Source organism: Sapajus apella, unplaced genomic scaffold, assembly GCF_009761245.1.
Source record: "Sapajus apella isolate SASKATOON/1434 unplaced genomic scaffold, GSC_monkey_1.0 scaffold25, whole genome shotgun sequence".
NCBI lineage: Eukaryota > Metazoa > Chordata > Mammalia > Primates > Cebidae > Sapajus > Sapajus apella.
The window spans coordinates 22481233-22504846 of record NW_022436965.1 but is presented as its reverse complement, the minus strand read 5'-3'; the positions used below and the strand labels follow the sequence as shown (position 1 = coordinate 22504846).

The following is a 23614-nucleotide window of genomic DNA, read 5'->3' as shown; positions in this document are numbered from 1 at the left end:
ACATATGTTTATTCTTTTGTTGTTGTTGTTGTTTGTCTATTTTTTGGATCATCCCAGCTGGTCACAAGCTGGTTTGAGAGTAACTAATAGAGTCAACTCAATAGGTTGCTGAGAACAGACATCTGAGGATCCAACCTTACCTAACATGCAAGTATGTCTCCAAGTATATGGATTATGTATATAAATATACGTGTATATATATGTATTCTCCACTTATACAACATAAAATTTCCTTTATTTATATTATCCATATCTTTTTTCCATTTCACTGAAGGTTGGTGGTATTACTCATATATATTGCCTGCTTCTATACAACTTTTTTCCCTCATGAATATAATTGTGTACAAACAAAGGAAAACCCTTTAAAAAGTGTATTTTCATAGCTGCCCAGGATAGTCTTGAACTCCTGGGCTCAAACGATCCTCCCACCTCGGGCTACCCAAGTGCTGGGATTACAGGTGTAAACCACCATGCCCAGCCTCCTATTATGTTGTCTAATTTGGTTTGTTGGTACTTCGGAATGCAATGGAGGCAAAATAGCATGGTGTTAAAGTACAAACTACAGAGCTAGTTTGCCTGAGGTTTCTTTGAATCCTGATTTCTTTTAATTTAGTTGTGTGACTCTGAGCAAGTTACTTTATCACTCCGTTGTACAAATTAAATTACTGTAACATGTAAGAGTACATGAAAGCCTTGGAATAGTGCCAGATATGTAATAAAAGTCAATATGTCATAGCTATTATTATGCCTACCTTATGTATACTGACATTGCTAAACTCCTTTATGAATTCTAATAGTTTACCTGCAGATTTTTTTTTTTTTTTAGATATCCTGTGTGGACAATCATATTGTCTACAGATTAGGAAAAGCTTGCCATTTTCTTTCCAACCCTTAGGCATCTTTTTTGATTTTTTGGTTTTTGTGTTGACTAGACCAGCTTTGTCCAATAGAACTTTCTACAATGATGGAAATGTCCTCTAGCTGGGTTGTCCAATACGGCAGCCATGTATGGCTATTAGCATTTGAGATACAGCTAGTGAGACTGAGGAACTAGGTTATTTAAATAACCACCTGTGGCAAGTGGCAAGAGTATTGAACAGCTCAAGACCAGAATTTCCATTGCAATGTGGAGCAGCGGTACTCAGGGTGAGACTCTTTGCTGAGCACCTGGCATTCCTTCTCACATTTCACCAGGAAGTATATTTGTTGTACATTTGGAAAGACACCCTTTATTCTCAGTTTGCCAAGAAACAGAATCAATAGGCAAGAAGTGTGTGTGTATGTGTGTGTCTATTGTTCATACGATTATGGAAGCTAACAAGTCCCACATCTGCTATTTGCAAGCTAGAGAACCAGGAAAGCTGGTGGTATAATTCGGTCCTAGTTCAAAGGCTTGAGGAATGGGGGCCATTGCACGGACAAAAAGACACCTATGTAAGTCCTGCACTCCTAAGGCTGAGGAGCAGGAAGCCTCCAAACCATGGGCAGTGGGCAGAAGCAAATGGATGTCTCGGCTCAAGAGAAAGAATTGGCCTTTCCTCTTTCTTTTTGTTCTATTCAAGCCCTCAACAGATTGGATAATGCCTATTCACACTGGACAGAAAGGACATCGAGCACTTTCTGGAGTCTCCAGCAATGCACCGTCTGTCGTCCGGGCCAACTGGCCAGCTGGTTCGGTCCTGGCCATGTTGACTTATGTTGAGTCTCAAGGGCCACCACCCAGGCACCTGACTAGGTGCGTCCTCGGCTCTCTTAAGTTCAAGAACTCACCTGCTCTGGCAGCGTAGGCGGCCCCTGTCCCGCAGGAAGGACTTTCCCTGCGGTCACCCAACTCTAGGCAAGCACCGCCGCTCAGCTTGAAAACCCCGCCTCCTACAGAAAGCGAGTGTGGGAGGGTTAGTTGGCTTTGGAGGCGGGGTGAGCGGACAGCACAGTGCTGCGCTTAGCGCTAAAGGGGCTGTTGGCCAAGAAACGAAGCAAGGATGCAGAGTTGGCCCCCAGCGCGAGCGAAATGTCCCTGCAGCGGCACCGCTTTACCTTCCCTAGAGGAAGGAGGGACGGCCGGCGCGCAGCACCACCTCGGCCGGCTGACGTCTGCCCGGCTGCCACCAGGGGGTGATGCGCCCTCACCTTTCCTCCAGGATGCCGTGGATGCCAAGGAGGGCAGGGGGTCTAACGCGTCCCAGCCCGGAGCCTCTGCCCGGGAAGATACCCTTGGCCACCAGCACCAGATCCCTGGTGGCCACCTGACGCTTGGGCATTCCTTCTACGGACCCTGGGAAGTCCTGGCCCTTGAACTCATGATACATCTTGGCCGTCCGAAGGTGCGATTTTCAGACCCTCCAATAATGGCAGGGATAGATTCAAAATCATTGCCATATTACAGGCAGGGCCACCCACAGTAAGAAATTGACGAATTGCCACATTGAGGGACAACCTGGGAGCTGCGGACCAAAGGGGCCCGAGAGCAGTTGAATGGGAAGGAAGGCTTACAGCGGCCACCTGTAGAGTTGACCGTCCTCCGCATGCTCCCCACCTTGGGTCCCGAAAGAGGAAAAAAGTAGAGTGCAACCTGCGGTGAGCTCTTTTTCATCAGGCTCTAGGAAGTAACAACGGCTGATGTGTACGAGCTACCTACTAGGAAGTGGGTCTGCTACATTACCTCCTTTAGCCCAAACCAGAATCCAGTGAGATTTTAATTGCTGCTGTCCCCAGGGCGTATGTGAGGGAAATGAGACTCCGGAAAGTTCAGTTGGCCTAGGTTACACAGGAAGTGGCAGAGTTAACACGGGAACCCAGATCTCACTGACACCAGAGTCCATTTTTCCACAGTAACCACAAAAATATGTTAACTCCAGTGAGCACTTAATATCTGTCAAGCATTGCACGTAATGTTTTTTGGCAGCGGTTTAAAATTCTCACCTCAACCCTCACAAGGTAGCCACTATTACTGTTATTCCCATTTTATAGGGAGATAAACTAAGTCATAGAGCGTTAAGAAACTTGCCCACAGTTACACATCTAGTAACTGGTAGAATTGGACATAAGCCCAGAAAGTCCCATTCCAGAACTCATACACTAGCTACCAAGTTCTACTGCTTACTGTAGTGTAAGTGCCCCTGTCCATTTCTTCCAACAGATTCCATCTGAGACAAGCTGGAATGGTCTGAAAACTCCTCGATGCCCTCCAGCCAATGTAGCTGACGCCATCCTTTCAACCATGCACATTCTACTACACCTCCCTGTAGCTCCATGATTTCTGACACTGTGGGGATGGAGCTCATGCATGCCCTGCACCCACATTTTGAGAGAGCCCCTCTACAGGCTGCACTGTCCTCATTAGATGTACAGCAGATCAGTAAGAGATTTAGGCAGAATAATCTTTTGTTTCCTTTTCCTTCCTCCCCCCCTCCCCTTTCTCTTCCTCCTCTCTCCTTGCTTTGTCACCTATTAATTTTACTTTTTATAGAGATGGATTTTTTTTTGTTTTTGAGACAGGGTCTTGCTCTGTTGCCTGGGCTGGAGTACAATGGCACAACCATGGCTAAATGCAGCCCTCAACCTCCCAGGCTCAAGTGATCCTCTCACGTCAGCCTCCTAAGAAGCTGGCACTATAGGTGTGCACCACCATGCCCAGCTCTTCTTTCTTTCTCTTCTTCTTCTTCTTCTTCTTTTTTTTTTTTTTGTAGACATGAGGAGTCCAGGAGTTCAGGAACTCCTAGGCTCAAGCAGTCGGCTAACCTTGGCCTCCCCAAGCGCAGGGATTACAGGTGTAAGCCACTGTGCCCAGCCTTTCTTTATTTATTACAAATATCTGACACCTGAGTTTATTGCTTTCCCCAAGTTATCAGTTATTTTGTAGAGCACAAAACTAGAAAATAGTATCTGAATTGTTGACCCCAGTTCAGGAAGATGAGGCAGGTCTCACCCAGGCTTCGTCCACATGAAACTACTACATTTCCATAAATTATTTAAAATGGACTTTGTGCAACTGTGCCTTTATGATAGAGCCTAACCTAGCTGTATTTGCTCTGTTTCCTAGTAGGATTTGGAGGACTTGCAACTTCAAACAAAAAATTCCAGAAGTATGCTATTTCTGCATTATTAGGATCTGTTGGAAGCCTGTGACATTTGATTTGTCTGTGAAGAGGGTGATAGCTGGTGCAAACCAGGGTCATGAAATTTGGCTGCTTCCATGGCAGTGATTTCTACCTGAGGGATGCCTACCCAATACAAAATAGTAAATGGAGGTGACGACTAGATACAACGGACTGCTGGGTAGCCTCAGACCTCAAAGTACTTGTATTGCTTTAGGCCTGCATGGCAGGTTTTTGCAGAATGCCGATAATAGGAGCCTCAACCATTTCTACTATGTGCAGAAAAGAGGACAGTTGGAAAGAAGGCACTGTGTGTGTTCTAATGCCCAGCAGAGTCAGCTTCTGACCAGATAATGATAATATTAGGAAACATTTATGAAACACTTAACGTGTCCATATAAATTAACGTCTAGTCTATTCCAACAATTTACATGTCATGTAGCGGATACTGTGGAACCAACCAGGCTGGGACAATGGAATCCATTCCATCTGGTTGCTATGGAGAGCCCAAGGGCGACTACAGAAAACATGGAGTGTCTGCCCATCGTTTCTGGAGCATGAATAACCAAAGGAGATTACTGGACTTTGCTTGCTTGAACAGATTATTTCTATTTAATTCACTCTATATAGCTTTGATAAGAGCAGTGGTTCTCAATTTTGGTGTTAGAATCACTTGGGAGAATTTTTAGAAACTCCATGCCCTGGCCATTCCCCAGAACAATTAAATTAGAATGTCTGGGGAATGGAACCCAGGTATCAGTATTTTTCAAAGCCCTCCTGAGATTCCATGTGCCACCATTCCTCATAGGTTTTCCCCTAAACCCTAATAAGCGATATGGCACCTATATGTTAGGCTAATAGGCACAGGGTACCTACCACATCAGCTGGGGCAGAGGAACCACGTGGGCTGGGAACCCCAAACATTCCCGGAGAGCCTAAACATTAAGTAGAATTAAAGGAGGCAAATTCCAAGATGTTTGCTATGGCTCAAATCAGAAACCAATTTTACAGAATCATTTAATAAAAACTTATAGATTCTTGTTGAGTGCATTCTAGGATGGAGGTAAATTGGCCTCAGTCACATGGAGGAGGTTGAGCCTGGCCCTTGTTCCCCAAAGCAATTTCACCTGGTAACCAGCTGTAAGTTTCCCTTTGGTTAATCCCCAAGCTTTCAGAAAATTCACACCTAATGTGTCAGTATGCTTTGAGCTGTGCATGCGGAATTAGGGAAGAGTCTAAAGGTGAACAGATAAAAGAGAAGCAGTCGCCTTGTTTAGGCCAGCACGGTGGCTGGACACTGGAGGAGGGGGTTGGCAGTGGCATGAGCAGTGACCAGAGCCAGGCAGTGACAGAAACACAGTGCTGTTACAGACCGACTTCAAGCTTGTGTGAATCCCTTCTGCTGCTACGACTGCCAAAGTTCCCAGTGCCTCTGAAAGTGAGGCTAGAAGTTCTGAGTGCAGAAGGAAGGGGAAGAGACATTATTATTTGGACATAATAATAAAAGCGACCTCAGCTATGCTCATAAGCAAATCATGTTTGCCACATATTGGCAATAATCAAATAGTTCAATCCCTAATCAAATTCCCCATTAAAACCAAGTCCCACTCCCAAATATATGTGTTTCTTTTGGGCTGTAAGTGTTGGTTAGAAGTCTTTATGGTTGCTGCAGGGAAGAAATGTTATGAGCAGTCTCTCCAAACAACCAGACAGCCTGGGGCTCAGAGGTCCAGGACACTGGTCCATATATGTAATGTGTGTTATATTGGATGGTGACTTCTTTGAATGAAAGGCTGTTCCCTAGCTGGTGCAGTCAGGAGCAGAAATGACCAAATAAAGCTTGTGCTTGTCTTAATCTATGTTATTTATGAATTATTTTGTCTCTAGTCTCCCCAAACAGAACAGTGGGAAAAAGCAAGGCACTAACCTCGATTTGGCAAGTAATAGTGTCATTTTGAAACATCTGTAACATACCTGTTTGCCTTTTTCAAAATTCTCACTGACAGAATCACACTATCCCTGTAGTCATAATTTAAAGCACTGTGTCTCCATAGTGATGATTCAGGCTCCCGTTGCCATGGTGATCATTCTATGGGCTAAAACACTTCCATCAGTCCTTTCCCTCATTCTCATTACCATTGTCAGTTTCTCAATCCAGGCCTTTATTATGTCTTTGGGATCTAGCACTGGACCTGACAAATAATAGGTGGTCAATGTATTGAATGAATAGCCCGACCCAGACTATTAAAATACCTCTTACCTTGTCTTTCTTGCTCCAGGCTTTGTCCTGTGAGTTATTATGCCTTATCGTTTCATTTCATTCATCTGTTTTCATTTACTGGCACTTTTAAATTACAGAAGGAACACTTGCTCATTTTAGAAAATTCAAACAATTTTAGATACCTACAAAGCTAAAAGTAAACATTCCTCTTCACCAAAATAAATTCCAGCTGGATCAATGATTTAAACATAAAAGTGATAAAAGTTCCAAAAGAATTTATAATTTCTGGTGAGAAAGGCTTCTTTAAATAAGAACAAAATCCGGAAGTCATAAAGAAACAAAATTAACATGTTCAACCATGTAAATATTCCAAAACACTGTATGGGGGGAAAAATGCCATAAACAGTCAAAAGATTAATAGCAAACTGGAAAAAATGTATTCGCAGAACAAATGGTAAAAAGTTAAACTTCCTCAACTATCAAGGAGCTTCTACAAGTCAGTATGAAACAGATGACCAACCCAGGAGGAAAATGGTCAAAGGCTACTAATGTTTGCAGAAAAAGGAACACGACTGGTCAGAAAACAAATGACAAGATTAATTAAGAATTAAAATGACGTGCTCGCTTCGGCAGCACATATACTAAAATTGGAACGATACAGAGAAGATTAGCATGGCCCCTGCGCAAGGATGACACACAAATTCGTGAAGCGTTCCATATTTAAAAAAAAAAAGAATTAAAATGACATATTAATTCTCTCAGAATTAAAATAAATACAAATAATCAAAACAAAAATTAATAAATAAGATTTTTTCACTTCTCTGATGGGCAACTGTAGATGTTTAATGACACCTAGTGCTTGCTGCAAGTCTAAAGGGAAAATGAACACTCTCCTAAGTCATTGGTAGAAATGTGCATTGGTGTGTTCTTTTTGGGGGATAATTTGACAATATCTTTCAGAATTTAAAATGCACATCTGCTTTCACTGGTAATCCCTCTGCCAGAAATTTATGCAATAGATATAGTTGCAAATGTTTAGCAAATATATGTACAAGAATATTTATTGCTACATTGTTTTGCAACAGCAAAAGACTGGAAACACCCAGTATTCATAAGTAGGGGCAAGTTAACTAAATAACAGTAAACTTGTAGGATGGAATAAGGATGTCTCTGTGAAAAGACTGAGGTACTTCTGTGACCTCAAGAGTCCAAAGAACAAGTTCAGTACAAATAACATTTTTATAAGAACAGACAGATGCATATATGGTGTGAACATATGCATTAAAATAATTTTTAGAATAAATTACAGAATTAGTTATCTGTGGTATGGAGACTGGTATGAAGACAAGGAAAAAACCTTTTACCTTCATTTCATATCTTTTGCTCATTAAATTTTTCATCTTATAAGGAGCAAAACTATGAGGATGCAAGGGCATAAGAATGATACGATGGACTTTGGGGACCAGTGGTGGGAAGGTGGGGAGGTAGGTGAGGGATAAAAGATTATACATTGGGTACAGCGTACACTACTCGGGTGATGTGTGCAGCAAAATCTCAGAAATCACCACTGAATAACTTATTCATGTAACCAAACACTACCTGTTTCCCAAAAACCTATTGAAATAAAAAAATTTTTTTTCGTCTGATACATGTTTCACATATGACATTTTAAAAAAACTATTATCAAGGGTTGCCTTTACTTTTCTCAACTACAATGCCCAGAGATACATTTTACATTCAGTTTTTTCTATATGTATATAAGAAAGATGCAAATATGTATCTTTGAATATGCATAATTATAATCTTTGTTGTTAAAAATGGGGATTATATGTAGTTCTGAAATTTGCTTTTCTGAATTTTTATATCATTCACATCTTTCCATTTAAGGACATACTGCATAAAATTCTACAGTAAAAATATGCTGTAACTTATTTACCCATCTTTATTATGTTATTTCCATTTTTTTGCCTTTATAATTAATTCTACAATGACCATAATTTTACATAATTTATTTGTGTATATGTGTATTTTCGTAGGACTGACTCCCTAAAGTGGAATTTTAAGCAAAGGCATAGACGACTGAAGCACAGGAGGTCACAAGAAGCCGCCTGCATGCAGGGCGTTTAAAATCTCTGCTATTACCATGTCTCTTAACCTTCCACTGGACAATGTGAGTAGCACAGGTGGGGAATTACACTCTGTCCATAACGTAGCAATGGCAAGGACAGAGAAGGAAGATTTGGGGATATATAATAAGGTTGCCACATTGCCAGGATGTGCGTGTTTTTGGTTTTGTCTTTTTCTTTAATGACATTAATTTCTTGAGCAGATGCTGCCAATGTCCCACTTATATCCCCCTCACATTCACCTCTACAAGCCAATGCTGTTTACCATGAATATCCAAAAGTTCTGCCTGAGGACTTTTCTTTAGCCCGGCAAAAAGGATAAGCCAGAGATTCTGAAGAGTCATGCCCTCAGAAGCAGTTCTCAACTAAAGATGGGCAGGGAGTTGAGGAATAACTAGTCCAGATTCCTCACTTCTCAATTTGGGTGAAGGAGGGATTCCCATATAGCCTCCCACATTCACCCGTCAGGATTCAGCTCCAATTGTAGGAAATGATAACTGCCTTAACAATGTATTCTTTATTGATGTCCCTTCCTTTCCCTGTCTCACTTTCTCAGGACCAGCCCTCTCCAGTAAACTACTTTCCTCAAATTCTTATTTCAGGGTATGCCTTTTAGGGAAACCAAACCAACACTATCCTACTCCGAATACTCATGAGTTGGTGTAAAGCTATGTAGAACCTATCTATGGATTGCAATTTAGCATATTAAGATTAAAGTACAAAATCAAAACTTTTTAAAAAAATTCTGGATGATTCTAGAATCTATATGATTCTAGACTTTTTTTTTTTTGAGATGACATTAAATTCAGAGTCTTTACCCCATAATGACTTACTTCTTATTTTCCCACTAAATTCTAACAAGCGAACTCTGAGGAAAAACTCAGAAAAAGTGATTCAAATATAACATGTTTCTTCTTCAAAGAAAAATATAAAATTCACTCAATCTTCCTGCCTAGCTTGCATCTTTATGAACTCTATGTCCAGCCTCACTTTCACTTCTTGTCAGTTATTTTCCAGGAACACAAATTTATTCTTATGCTATTATTATTGAGATGGAATCTTACTCTGTCACTTAGACTGGAATGCAATGGTAAAATCTCGGCTCACTGCAACCTCCACCTCCCAGGTTCAAGTGATTCTCTTGTCTCAGCCTCCTGAGTAGCTGGGATTACAGGCATGCACCACCACAGCTGGCTAATCTTTGTATTTTTAGTAAAGACAGGGTTTCACCATGTTGGTCAGGCTGGTCTTGATCTCCTGACCTCAGGTGATCCACCCTCCTCGGCCTCCCAAATTGCTGGGATTACAGGCATGAGCCACCAAGCCCTGCCTATTATTTTTGTCTAGAAGCATACATAACAATTTAATCTCTTATCACGGGGTCTCTGTGACACTCAGAGTCTAGCCAATAAAGGGAAATTATTACTACTCCTAGGGCAAAAGGGACAAGGAGAGGAGTGTTACTCATGAGAATTAAATTATGGAAGAGATATCAGTCCTTTGGATGTCTCTGCTTTTATCAGAGATATGACATCAGGACAAGTGTAGTGGGTTAAATTGTGGCCCCCAAAACATATGTCCAAGTTCTTACCCTTGGTACCTGTAAATTTGATCTTATTTGGAGATGGAGTCTTTGCGAATGTATTTAAGAATCTCAAGATGAGATCATCCTGGATTTAGGATGGAGTTAACGGGTCATCCTGCATTTAGGGTGGACACCAACTACTGGTGTCCTTATAAGAGAAAGGAGGAGATTTGAGACACGAAAGATATAAGGTAAAAAGCCATGTGAACGTAAAGGCAGAGATTGGTGTGATATGTCTGCAAACCAAGGAATGCCAAGGATTGCCAGCAGCCTTGAGAAGCTAGGGGAGAGGCATGGAATGGGTGGTCTCAGCCTCCAAGAGGAGCCAGCCCTGTTGGCACTTTGATTTTGGATCTCTGGCCTCCAAAACTATGTTGAGAGAATACGTTTGTTACTTTAAGCTACCCAGTTTGTGACAATTAGGCAATTAGTACAGCAGGGAAGGAATGGAGGAGGAATACCCTGGCTTCTCTCCCCACTGCCTCTGATCTCCTTCCAGTGCTTTCCACTGGCCGAACTGAAATGGCCAGGGAGCCCAAAAGAGGCAGTCTGCAGAGCACAACACACAGCAGATCTAGAGAGGACCAAACTGAGAATCCCAGCACTATAATGAAATATAAATTATTGCAAACAGTAATTATTTTAAACAAGGTACTAAATGAAAGCATAGCAGAGACAGCTGCTGAATTGCTTCACCTAAGCAATGAAGGCTAAAAGTAATTCATTTGCTGTGGAGCTTTTGTTAAATCACAGAAGTAAAAGAGAACATTGAGATCATCCATCCCAGGTGCTTTCTCATTCTGTTCATCAAGAACAGGTTTGCAGAGATTGGTGACTTGTGCACCTTCACACAGTAAGTAAAGGAAGGAATTGGGCCTGAAACAAGATCTGCCCAAATCTCCATCGGTTTCCCATTGGCCGACGTGTTATTTTCCTCATCTAGAGAGATTTCTTTCCATCAAGAACTTCATTATAGTGTTTTTGCTTTCTCCATTTTTATGCTGTTTACAGAAACAGAAACTGTTTTTTTTCAGATGTGCTCCCAAGCAGAGCTCAACATACCACAGAAAGAAATTGCCCCGTCTTCTCTGGAGAAAATGCCACTTGCAGCACTGGGCACCACTGATTTCCTGCAGAATTGTACTATGAAGTATCCAGAGATATGGCTGGAGTCAAGCATGCTTTAGGACAGCTAGCTAGCTGCCCACATCTTGATTTGCTGATTGAGCACATGTGTGTTAATAGGTGCCAGGCCTTGCACCAGGCAATGACGGTGCAGCACTGAAACCAAACACAGTCTTTGCCCTCACGGGGCTTACGGTCCTGCAGAGAAGATGAATGAGCAAATGTGTGAATTGGGAGGTGGCAGGTGCAGGGAGTATCTACCTCACCCAACTTGGGATTCAGGGAGGCTTCTGAGCCATGGAGAGTATAGAAGACTACTTTTTCCTCAAGCACTACAGAAGCTCATAAACATATGTTTTCCTCATTTGATGGTGTTGATTTTTTGAAATACAACTTACTTTTTAGAACAGTTTTGGGTTCACAGCAAAATTGAGCAGAAAATATAGATTTTACACATATCCCCTTCCCCCTACATGCACATAAGCTCCCTCACTATCAACAACCCCTATCAGAGTGGTTCATCGTTACAGTGAACCTATGCTGATGTATCACTATCACCCAAAATCTCACAGTTCACATTAGGCTTTCTTCTTGATATACATTGTGTGAGTTTTGGCAAATGTATAATGACATGTATTCACCATTAAAGTACAATACAGAATACTTTCACTGCCCTGAACATCCTCTGTGTTCCATCTATCACCCCTTCCTCCCCATTAGCCCCTGGGAACCACTGATCTTTTTTCTGTCTCTACAGTTTTGCCTTTTCCAGAATGTCATCTAGTTGAAATCCTACAGTACATAGCCCTTTCAGATTGGCTTCTTTCACTTAGTAATATGCATTTAAATTTCTTTCATATCTTTTCATGACTTGACAACTAATTTGCTTTTAGTATTGAACAGTATTCCATTGTAGGAAGGGGGAGAAATTGGTCCTGTTTAATCTAATAAGTGAGGAAGGAGCTAACAGCCACCCGGCATTGAACTAGAACAGGGGATATAAAGGCAAGCAACTGTGTCCTTGAGGAGCTCACCACTCAGGCATGTACAAACACAATTTCAATATAATATGGTAAGTACTATAATTGCAAAACCCATTTTTCCTTTATTTTCAATAGTCTGCCTACTTGTCAGTTGAGGTGTCAAATCACGTATTACAGTCTTTGATGCAGAAAATGTAGTTTACTCCAAAAGAGGTATTAAAGCACCATGGAAATGCAGAGGCTTAGAGGAACCTCAGTCTGGAGCGCCTGAGATGTCTTCACTGAGGAAGCAAAATCAGGGCTTAACGCTGTAGGGGATGAAAAAAATATTTTCTTTCCATCTTAGGTCCCCTATAATGAATAACAGGTTTACAAGATAAAAGCATACACATTTATTTAATATATTTATGGATATAGGAGGCTTTGGAAATGAAGACCCAAAGAAACAGGTAGACTTGAATATTATCATGTTTAGGTTTGATGAGTCATGGACAGTCACAGAGAAATACAACTGGAAGACAAAAGAGTATAATCTAATGCCAATAAACTGAGGAGAACTTAGCAAGCCCTGTTTGTTGAGATTCTTCTCGAAGTTCCCATGTCTTCAGAGATAAGGTTGTGCCTTTATCTTCAGAGATAAGGAAGGGCACCTCTCGAATGAGGGTCTTATTTTCTGCTTCAAGGCAGAAGAGTGATGGGAGGTGAGGGTAGCTTCTGCTTCTGCTGTTTTCTGAAACGCCAAGGTGCCATATTTTAAAGTAGCATGTTCTGAACTCTATTAATGCTCAACAATATATGTGACTTTTTTTCTGGCTCTTTTACTGAAAGAATTTTTAAGGCAGACAAGACAGCGTGGACAAAGGTGAAGAAGTGGGAAACAGAATGGTCTCTTTGGAGGAAGAGCAGGTGGTTTGGCGTGGCCAGAGAAGAAAGTGCTGTGCTGCTGCTGTTGGCAGGAGGGATGGAACGGCAGGAGATGGAATAAAGGTGGACAGGAGTCAGCATGTGAAGGATTTGGATGCCACAGGCTGGAAGTCTTCTTTGTACTGTAGGCTTGTGCTATTGAGCAAGACAGCCAGTGGCTCTCGAGTAGGTAAACTGTGGCTAGTACAACTAAGCAGAAGAATTTTAATTTTTAATTCTATTCATGTAAAGTTAAAAATGGAAACAGATATATATATATATACACACACACACACACACACATATCTATACATCTCATGTTGAAATGATAATATTTTAGAAATTTTGGATTAAATAAATTATTAAAATTAACTTTGTTTACTTTTTTTTACTTTAAAAAAATTAGGCTCCCAGAAACTTTGAAATTACATATGCAGCTTACATTATGTTTCTATTGAACATTGATGATATAGGCAACTGGGAACCATTGAGAGTTTTTGTGCAGGACAAGAATATGATCATGTTGGGGTTTTAGAATAATAACTCTTATAGCAGAGTAAAGGATGACTTGGTGGGAAAGTACAACTAGAAGTAAGGTGAGCAGTTAAGAGGCTATTGCTATAGTCCGCATCAGAGGTGATATAGACCTACACCGTGGCAGTAGGGATGGAACAGAGGAGCTGTAGTTAAAAGATATTTAGGAGAGGAAGTTGGCATGGCTTGGGAATGGATTAGCTGTGGGTGTGTGCTGTATATTAAAGAATTTGGCTGGTCTTTATCTCTGGTTCCTGGGAGGTAACCTCTAAACTTTGGGGTTTTCTGAGTGATAGAAGTATCTTTGTTATTTATGCTGGGCTTCTTGGACCACCCCTAATTTATGCTAATGAGGTGATTCCTGGTGTGCCACTAGACAATTTCAAGATGGAGGCTGGCCATGCCAGAAAGATGAACTATGTGATTAAAAAGTTGGAGCTTTGAGCCAAGTAAAACTGACTAGACCTCCCAACCTTAGGGAGGGGAGGAGTGGGGACCTAGAGATTGATTTTAGTCACATGGATAATGATTCAATCAATCATGCCTATTTAATGACACCCCAGTAAAACTGCAGTTGATGAGGTTATCAACAGAAGTAGGAAAAATAGATGAAAGGGAAGACCTTTTGTTTTGTGCGCTGGATTGGGTAGTTCTAAGTTACTGTTATGCTTATGTTAAAACTCCATTTTATTTCTAAGGTTAAATGTAAAAATCACTTGCTTTCAATCTTCCCACCTTCTTTATTCTACCTTTCTAACTACTTACTCTGATGTTTAAAATCCCTAGACCAAGCTCTTCCTGAGGGAATACAAGATGATTGATGAAGCACACTCAAAAGCAGAAGCAAAGAACCAGTAGCTTTATAGTTTTGCCTGGTCTCTTTGGTCCCCTTCCATTTTTAGCAATCAGAGTTGGTGGCCTGGAAGTACAGTCTGGGGCTACAAGGGGCTCACACTCTGTATATCTAATGCAAACTAATTGAGCAGTGCCCCAAATGCTCCACATTCCCCGAATTTCTCAGGTTTTTGGCAGCCATGCAGATGATTGGGAATAAACTCTGCTCCATTCCTCTTGGGGAGGAACAGAGGGCTGGACCCACATCAACCTTACAATCATTGGATTGCCTTAGGGTTAAAGGTTGACTAAGAACTTCTCCTACAGCTCCTCTCCATGGCCAACTGTGAACAGCTTTTGAACACGTTTCTTATTCATGGAATGACAATCAAGAAAGCCGCCCAACCAGAGAATCTGTCTGCCTGGAGAGCAGGTGAGGCTTTGACACCAAGACATCATTCTTCCTGGTCCTCTCCTCTTCTCTCCCTCATCCTGAGCCAAGGCTCCTTTTGCCCTCAATGGCACTGTCCCAGTTGGTTTTTTATATTCAAGGCCCGATTTCTCAAATGTCATAGACGTGACTTGTAAAAGGGAGACAGTTTTAGAATCCTCTGTGATCATTCTCTCACAGGCCGAAAGACTGGATTTCTAAAACACAAAAACCAGGGCCAGCAGGGTTTTATTTTGCTGCCTTCTTCCCTGGTTCCCCCACAGGGCTGCTTGTACTCAATGGTAGCAGACAGATACCTGTGTTAACAAAATACAGCCTCTGACATTCACATTACCTCATCTATGCAGCAATTTTGCCGTATGGATCCCTTTGATATTAGGAGTGGCCTTCCCCCTTGGTTCCAGAGAAACTTCAGTTGTAATTTCCCAGTTTTTTAGTTTCTTTCTTTTGACAGATGCAAAAATCTCTTTCTGTGTGAGATCCCGGACCTCCTCTGTCTGCCAAGACTGTGCATATCTCTCTCCCCACTTCACAGATCAGGAAGAAGAAACAAAGAGCTGAAGTGTAAAACGGCTCGGAATCGATCCCTCCTCCTGCCCTTCCCAACAGAACCTGATTTTGCCCAGGTGTCATATAGTGCCCTCTATGCATTAGCCATGACTCAGAGGGCAGTAACTCCAAGCCTATTCCTTATTCATCTAAGCCAGTTAGAACATGGCAGAGCTAAGTCAGAAAGTTCATGCTAGAAAGACTTCTATTATACGATTAGAGAAATGGTTTCTCTCTTCCTTGTTGGAGGTGAGTGAGGAAACACGTTGTCTCAGTCACCGACCACAAGGGGAGCCAGCTTTAGGAGAAAGCTTAAACTTGGATGGCAAAGAGTAGAGCTAAGAAGAAGATGTTGGTAACATATTAAACTTTTGGAACAACCAATCTTCGTAGCCTGTTCTACATTTTGTAGGCTAATACGTGTTCTCATTGTTTTTGCCAGTTTATGCCAAGTATTCTGGGTTTTGTTTGTTTTGCAGTCAGAGTGACCTATCCTACCCTGCACTTCAGTTTTGTCCACTTCAAGAAATTCCACTGCTGTTTCATCAGTTATTCAAGTCAGAGACCTAGGAATCATATTTTTTTTCCCTTTTCCTTCACTGTCTCCAAAATTGAATAAATCAACAAGCCTATTTGCTCTACCTCCAAAATATATTCACAGTCTATCCTGAGTACCCTTGTCCACTGCCATCATTTTATTCCATTGTCCCTCACATAACATCTGCATTCGCCGCCCCCCTCCAAAGTTCTCACTTCTTCCCCCTTGTCTTCCTACAGTCTGTTTTCCACACAGAAGTCAGAATGATCTTTTTCAAACATAGGCCACAACATTCATCTGTTTGAAACTTCCTAATGGTTTCCAATTTAGAAAAAAGTCCACATTTCTCATTGGTTTAATTATAGTAAAGACTATATCACTATAATAAACACCTCAAAATACAGTGGCTTAAATAAGAGAGAAGCATATTTCTCTTTCACTTAGTCCAGCCAGGCAGGCCAGTTCTCCATGAGGTCATTTGGGAGCCACGTTCCTCCCATCTTGTGGCTCCACCATGCCCACGGCTAGTACATTGTCCTTATTCGTGTGGTTGGTCACTCAAAGGAAGAAAATTAAAGACAAGTAAATTCCCTTCAGTCAAGTAAGGTGGGTGTTGCACACATCTGTTCTGTCACATTCCTCTGGTAATAACTCTAGTCACGTGGCCACAAGTCACAATAAGGAAGGCTGGGAAATTTAGTCTCTGGCTAGATATCCAGATAAGAGTCTTTTTCAAAGAACGAAAAAGAGAAGAGATTTGAGGAGGATGCCTGCCAGCCGGGCATCTTTATCATACCCTTCTCAGCCTAAATGATCTAGATGTTGGGGGCCCCTGCAGCCTCTCCAACATCATCTCCTACATCCTTCCTTGTTCACTAATTTTGCACCATGATGGCTTCCTTTCTGTTCCTCAAGCATTCTGAAATCATGCCCACCTCAAGCACTGTTCACTTGTTCACCCTTTCCTTGGGACTCTGCCCAATGATCCTCACAATCCCAGTTTCTTCTTATCCTTCAAGTAACAGTTTGAAAATATCCGATCCTTTGAGAGGCCTTCTCTGATCAACATTCCAATACTGTCCTACCTTTTTACAGTCAATGTCTAGGATACCTCATTGTACACAGGAGGGCATCTTGTAGTTTCCTCCCCTGGTTTTCATGCCAAGCATGGAGACACCTCCTCAAAAAAACTGCAAAAGAAAATAATCATTTTGTGCTAGGTAACAAGATAAAGGCCTTACTCAGAAGGGACACTTTTAAATGTTGTTATAACCAGTTTAACCTATGGCCCTAGATTGGCACATGGTAAAGTCTCTCAAAAATCCCAAAGGGATTTTTGTATTCATAACAAAAAAATTTTAAACCTTAAAAGCTTCTTTTCATCTCTCTCTCAAAATCTCATGTAAATGCTGGTTATATCCAAAACCTACTTTTTTCCTCTCCAAACTCTCCTAGCCCATCCTGGCCATGATCTCTTTCATCCTTTTCTCTCCCATGGCCAGCTGGTTCCATGTAAATCAATTGAGCTTGGCCAGGCTCTACTGGATCCTTCCCTTGTGAACCCATTATATCATTTTTTACCACAAAATTGCAGAAGCTGAGCCAGCTGTTCAGAATTTGGTATGCACTGAAGGAGAAAGAGTTTGAGGAGCGCTCATAACATTTAAATTTTCTACTTGTCACACTGATTTTGTTACCTTTTAGATTAAACAAAACTGAGGCTCAGATACGCTGGAGAAGGAGCAGACCCAGGGTCTACCAGAGGTTAAGTCGCTTTCTCTAGTAGTTCAGTGCCTTACCCTCCCCTCTACCTTGACAGGATGTTTTCCAGCCACCCACCTAGCTGTCCAACCCTGATGTCTCTCTTATACACGTAGCTTATACTCTTTCGTGGTTCTCGACAGCTTAGGAATAGTGATTGCTTGTCTAGGTGCTGATAAAAACACACAAACAGCTTTTGGACTGGTTGCCTCCTTCATGTCCCAGCCACAGCAACATTTAGAACCTCTACAGCTACAAATAAATCATCGGTTGGAGTGAACAGACCAGGCTGAAAACTGATACAGGGCCTCTGGTGTTTCTGCTTCCAAAATCTGACCATACTATCTCAGGATCTCTTTTGCCCATGGTTTATGAGTGAAAACAATCCCCATCGCCTGCCTTCCAAACTCCTTCATGCTTTTATGTGAAAGGAATTCGTTTTTCAGCAAGTCCCTTTGAAAAGTGTTCCAACCTTTGTTCTGGGTATGGCTAGGCTGAAAGCCTTAAAGTGACTGAGAACATTTGTACTGGCTGAGATGTGACCTGGATGTAAAAGTGTTAGTGCTTATTCAACCTGCATGGGAGTGACTGCTCTGCAGCTGTCCTGAGGTTAGAGCTTTCAGAATATCATAAAATGATCTCACTTGGGTTTAGTTAAGCTCACGTTACAGGACCTACTGCCTGCCACATACCACGGTGGTATGAAGGATACCAAAAAAAGGATACTTTCAAAGAACTTGCATTTCAGTGGGTAGCCAGACACAAAAAGAGATCATTTTGTGTTAGTGCGTTGAAAATCGTGACAGGGCAAACGCTGCAGAGGAAGCATGGACCAAGGGCTCTTAGCTCAGCCTGCTGGAACTGGGATTTCCTAAAAGATGCCACATCCAAGCTGAGTCTTAAAATGCATGTAAGAATTGCCCAAAGAAGGGGAGGAAGGTATTCTGGAATAATGTCGTCAAGCTCTACAAATGTTTCTGCATGTTACAGCATAGCAAAGAAGTAGAAAAGAAGTAGAGGTAGAGACAGGCAATGAAGCTGTGATGGCAGAAAGGGGTGGGATCGTAGAGAGCTTTGTATATTCTAAGGCACTTGACTCTATGTGAAAAAGACTATGGAGAGCCAGAAGGGTTTTTAGCAGAAAGTGCCAAAGTTAGACTTCAGTTTTGCCAGGTAGTTTAATTTCAACTGAACCACTTGTTATTTGAGTTTTCTGCTTAGGAAACATTAGAATGTCTGGAATTTCATGACTGAGAGTCCTTATCAAGATATGATGTGGCTGTATGTGAGAGTTCAGGTGTACCCTCAGGCTCACCCTCACGGATGAACTGTGTGATGCTCTGGTGTTTTGCCTGGACCTAGGGGACCCAGCCACCCATCAGTTCGGGGCCTCCATGGCAGGCAGCCCAGTGCCCGATTGCCTCTGTCCTCTCTGCAGGTCGGTGCTGCCCACTGCCAGGCTGCCGTCTACCAAAAACCAGGGATGAGTAGCTTCCTTTCACCACTTATAATTCTTACCGTGCAAGTCTTCAGGTCATTTTTTTCTTTCCGATACTGTGAGGAGAATTTGGCAGCATTATCAAAGCTGCTAGTCTCCTTAAGTCAAGAATTTAAATCAATCCATTTAGTTCTGAATTTCCTTGAGAGAGAGAAAAAAATGTGTTGATGCTTTCCTTGGAATGAGAAATATATTTGCCGTGACGAACAGCTGTTTGCCAGTTCTTGAAGACGTTTCCCTCTGAAGCACTGAAAATGTACACAAGAGCCCTCAAGTGCCTGGAGAAGAGGTTTCCTTTTGAAAATTCCCCATGGCCTGCTGTGAGTGACTTGAGTTTGGATCACTATGGAAATCCACCTTCATGTGATGGAGTTATTTACATCTCAAGAATCGCCATGGAAGAATGAGCACACCCCAGGTTCTCCACATGGAGCATGCCGTGGGCCTGTTGTTCATTTCTTATGAGGGAACATCCCTTAATAAATGGAGTCTTCCCACTCCAGAATCTGTTGCTCTAAATTTGCTAAAACATGTTCAATATTTTGTTTGAATTCCTGTATCAAATGCTGGAATGGAAAGAAAGTTTAGTATCATGGGTAATCAATAATCAGAGGAATGTGAGATATTGGTTGCTTAGAAGTAATTAATAACTTTTTTCAAGAAAATATATTTTAAAATCATATAATCTGATATAAAAATTACATATATTTGGAGGTGATATAGCCCTATTCTTCCATGACAAATGCTGCACATACATAAAGGCTATGAGTTAAATGGGAGCTCACCAAAGAACAGCCAACTCCCAAAATGCAGGATTTCTGATAACCGTATTAGAGAAGGCAGCTTTGGTCTCAAGCTGAGATGCAAAGAGAGGACTCTGCCCAAGTCACATGTTCTCCTTCACCTGAGAGAAGGAAGCACAAATGTACTGGCCATCCCTGAGAACAGGAGGTGAAAGGTTTAGGACCAGAAAAGAGAATGTGGGGTGTGTAAACACTTACTTTACACTGCGAAATGTGGCACGATGAACTTCAGACACTCAGGAATCCAGGTAGTTCTCCTTTCCTGCTTATACAGAAAAGAATGAAGAGGTGGATGGGTGTCTTCATCACTTTAGGCTGCTGTGACAAAAATACCATAGACTAGGTGGCTTAAACATCAGAAATTTATTTCTCACAGTTCTAGAGGCTGTGAAGTCCAAGCTCAATGTACTAGTACATTCAGTCCCTGGTGAGGGTCCTTTTCCTGGTTTGAAGACAGATGCCTTGCTGTATCCTCACATAGCAGAGAAAGAGAGGAAGTAATCTCTCTCCTGTCTCTTCTTATAAGGACACTAATTCCATGATAAAAGTTCTACCATCAGACTTAATCATCTTTCAAAGGCCTCATCTCCAAATACCATCACGTTGGGTTTAAAGGTTTGACATAAAAATTTGGGGAAAACACAAACATTCAGTCCATAGCAACAGAGAAACAAAATGTCCCCTGTTCTAAGGAGCTTAGAGAGCAAGGGGGGAAGCACCTTGCCCAGCATCAAGTATTTTTCTTCAAACTGTTTATAACCTCTAACAAAAAAAGTAGAAGGCAAATAATTAGGAGACAAGAGAAGTAGGAGAGAAGAAATGAAGGTACTGAAAGAATCCAGGGAAGAGATGAAATGTCCTAACAAAGGCAGTGACACAGAGATGGATTTTTAAATTCAGAATGAGCTAAGCATAATCAAGGACATTCACTGTTATACGGAATGCTCTGGTAGGATTTGTCACTGAACTGCGGTGTAAACAGCCTCCCTGCAGCCTTGGGTAGGGATAATATGTGTAAGGGAATTGGCAACAAAAGGAAGCCAGAAAGGCTGGTTGTTCAGGGCTCTGTGACTGCAGATAAAGAATCTTTTTGGATGCAGTAGCAGGTAGCTGCTGGTGTTGTATATGTGTCTGCCCAGCATTGCTATTCCTACTTCTTCTATTAATAACATCTCTCTTCTCTTTGGAGAAATCTTCCTATCCCGCTATCCAGTCCATTGCAGTCTCACCTTCCTGGTCATAAACAGACTTGCCATGTCTCTGGCCACACGATTAGCTCAGAAATGGGCACATGACTCAATATGAGTTGACCACAGTCTTTCTCCAGGATTGTTCTCAGAAGTAAGGCCTTTTGCCTGCTTGGTCAAATGAGCTGGAAAGTTGTGACTCTCAGACTGCTAGTGGATATATTCTTACCTTTTGGAGTAAGTCTATCCAAATATGGGTATAAAAATACAAGTAGGTGTAGATGATGAACAGGGAATCTTACTACATTGAAACCCAGATTTTTTCGCAGTTCCTACAGCTCTTCTTCCAGCCTGTGAGCTACTCCAGGATCTCTCTTATAGATGACCTCCATTTTTCCTTTTCTTATTCTTAAGCTAGTCTGAGTTAACTTCCTGTCATTTGCAACAAAAAAAAAATTATTTACTAATACAGCTGCCAAAGTAAAGAAATATCAGTGGCTATCACCTTGACCTGAGGAAATGAGAAAAGCTAGGCATCTAGGTCATACCAGCAATATGAAGAGGCTGGGAAGGTGGAGCTGGGTATTAATGTCCATTATAATTTAACTACATTCAGTTGAACAAAGGGGCTGTTCTAAAAACAATGTTAATAGAAATCGACATTATATACATACATATATATATATATATATATATATATATATATATAATGTCTCTATATATACTGTCTCTCTATATATAATGGCTATATATATGTCATTCGACATTATATATATATATATGTCTATATATATAGTCAATTTCTGTTAACATTGTTTTTAGAACAGCCCCTTTGTTCATACATATATATATATATATATATATATATACACACACACACATATATATACACACATATACACATATATCCATCTAGCTTTGCGCTACTGGGCATTAACATCTCAGGGAAAGAAAGAGAGCCAGATAGAATCCATTGGTGCTATGCTTCTACGCAAAATTTGTAAGAACATATGAGAAGTCTATCTCCAGAGAGCTAGGATTGTTAAAAAAAAAAAAAAGAAGAAAGTAAAATGTTTTAACATAAGACTCTGGAATTTTCTCCTCTGCTTGTTTTTTAGAGACAGTGAGAGAGAGAACAAGAGACAGGAGATTGATTCATCTTTCTACAGCCAAAAACTAGGGAATGGACTATTTAGGTCCTTTGGTTGTACAGTTTGATGACATCGTTTTTGCTTGTTAAAGAGAAACTGGCTTCACCATTATTCTGCAGAATCAGAGTAGTCCTGACCTGACTTCAGAAAGCATTTGTAATTCAATGGTGTTAAAAGCACACTTTAAAATAGATTTAAATCACGAAAGGTGTGTACCTAAATCCCACTTGATCCCAAGCAAAAACCATGAGGTTTCCCCCAAATTATATCCACAGAAGCTGCGTCTAAAACATAATATGGCAAGTTCTAAACTTGTAAAGTGTACAGAAAAACATATCACTTTCGAGAACTCCTAATGTACTTAGTTTTTCAATAAAAATATATATAAATTCATATATAGCTTTAAAATATATAATTCATATATAGCTTTTCAAAAACACATCCCCTAAGTAATGTGAGGTACACCTCCACCCAATACTGGAAGGTTAGCAATAGTCATTCTCTTAAAGATGCATGCCACTAGGTGGCGTGTCAGGCCAACTAACTCACCTCTGAGCAACTTGCTAGCTACCTCCACACACCTCATACCATTTTTGGTGAGTCATCTTAGGCCACCTGATAAGCATTTAGGAAATGCTTATAACCAATTCAGCAGAAAATATAATTTTCACCTAAGTGATGTGATGATTATTAGTAGTATTAAAAGTGAACAGATGTCTCTGCCAAGATTTTCGAAGAGAACCTGAAATTAGCCTACTTTTTATTTCTTGAAATGAAAGCATATAAAAATTGAATTAGATACTCATAGGGAAAAATGAATTATTTGTTTTGTCTAATTTTAATCCATCCTATGAGTCTAGTCCTTCCTTGCTTTTTTAATTTTTTATCTTTTTTTATTTTTACCTTTTTGTGGAGGATGGAGTCTCACTATACTGCCCAGGCAGGTCTTGAACTCCTGGCTCAAGCTATCCTTTCACCTCTGTCTCCCTAACTGTTGGGATTATAGGCATGAGCCATAGTGCCTGGCCTTCCTTGCTTCTTGAATGAAATCTAGATCCATAATTTCTTTGGCCACTCTTAACAATTAAGAGACTTCTGTTCACTTTTAAACCCTAAAACAGTCTATGTCTGTAATTAAGACAGCCATTCTCTTATAGTATCAAACTCTAAAGAATATGTAAAGTTAAAGCCTCTTGTCCTCCCCATCTTAAGTTTTTGTTTGCAGTCTAGAGCTTGCATTAAAAAGAAATGCATGTATGTGTGCCTTT

The 23614-nt window shown here is 41.0% G+C and overlaps 1 long non-coding RNA gene and 1 other non-coding gene across 2 annotated transcripts; one reads left to right on the top strand and one right to left on the bottom strand.

The window, feature by feature from the left end:
* The first annotated feature begins 6935 nt into the window (after positions 1-6935).
* On the top strand, positions 6936-7042 carry LOC116560334. The gene has a single exon (XR_004272919.1). It is a non-coding gene; the product is annotated as a U6 spliceosomal RNA (small nuclear RNA).
* A 4010-nt stretch (positions 7043-11052) lies between these two features.
* On the bottom strand, positions 11053-21856 carry LOC116560211. Its single transcript, XR_004272853.1, has 2 exons — positions 15194-21856; positions 11053-12867 (listed from the first exon to the last, which is right to left on the bottom strand). It is a non-coding gene; the product is annotated as an uncharacterized LOC116560211 (long non-coding RNA).
* Between the last annotated feature and the right edge of the window lie 1758 nt (positions 21857-23614).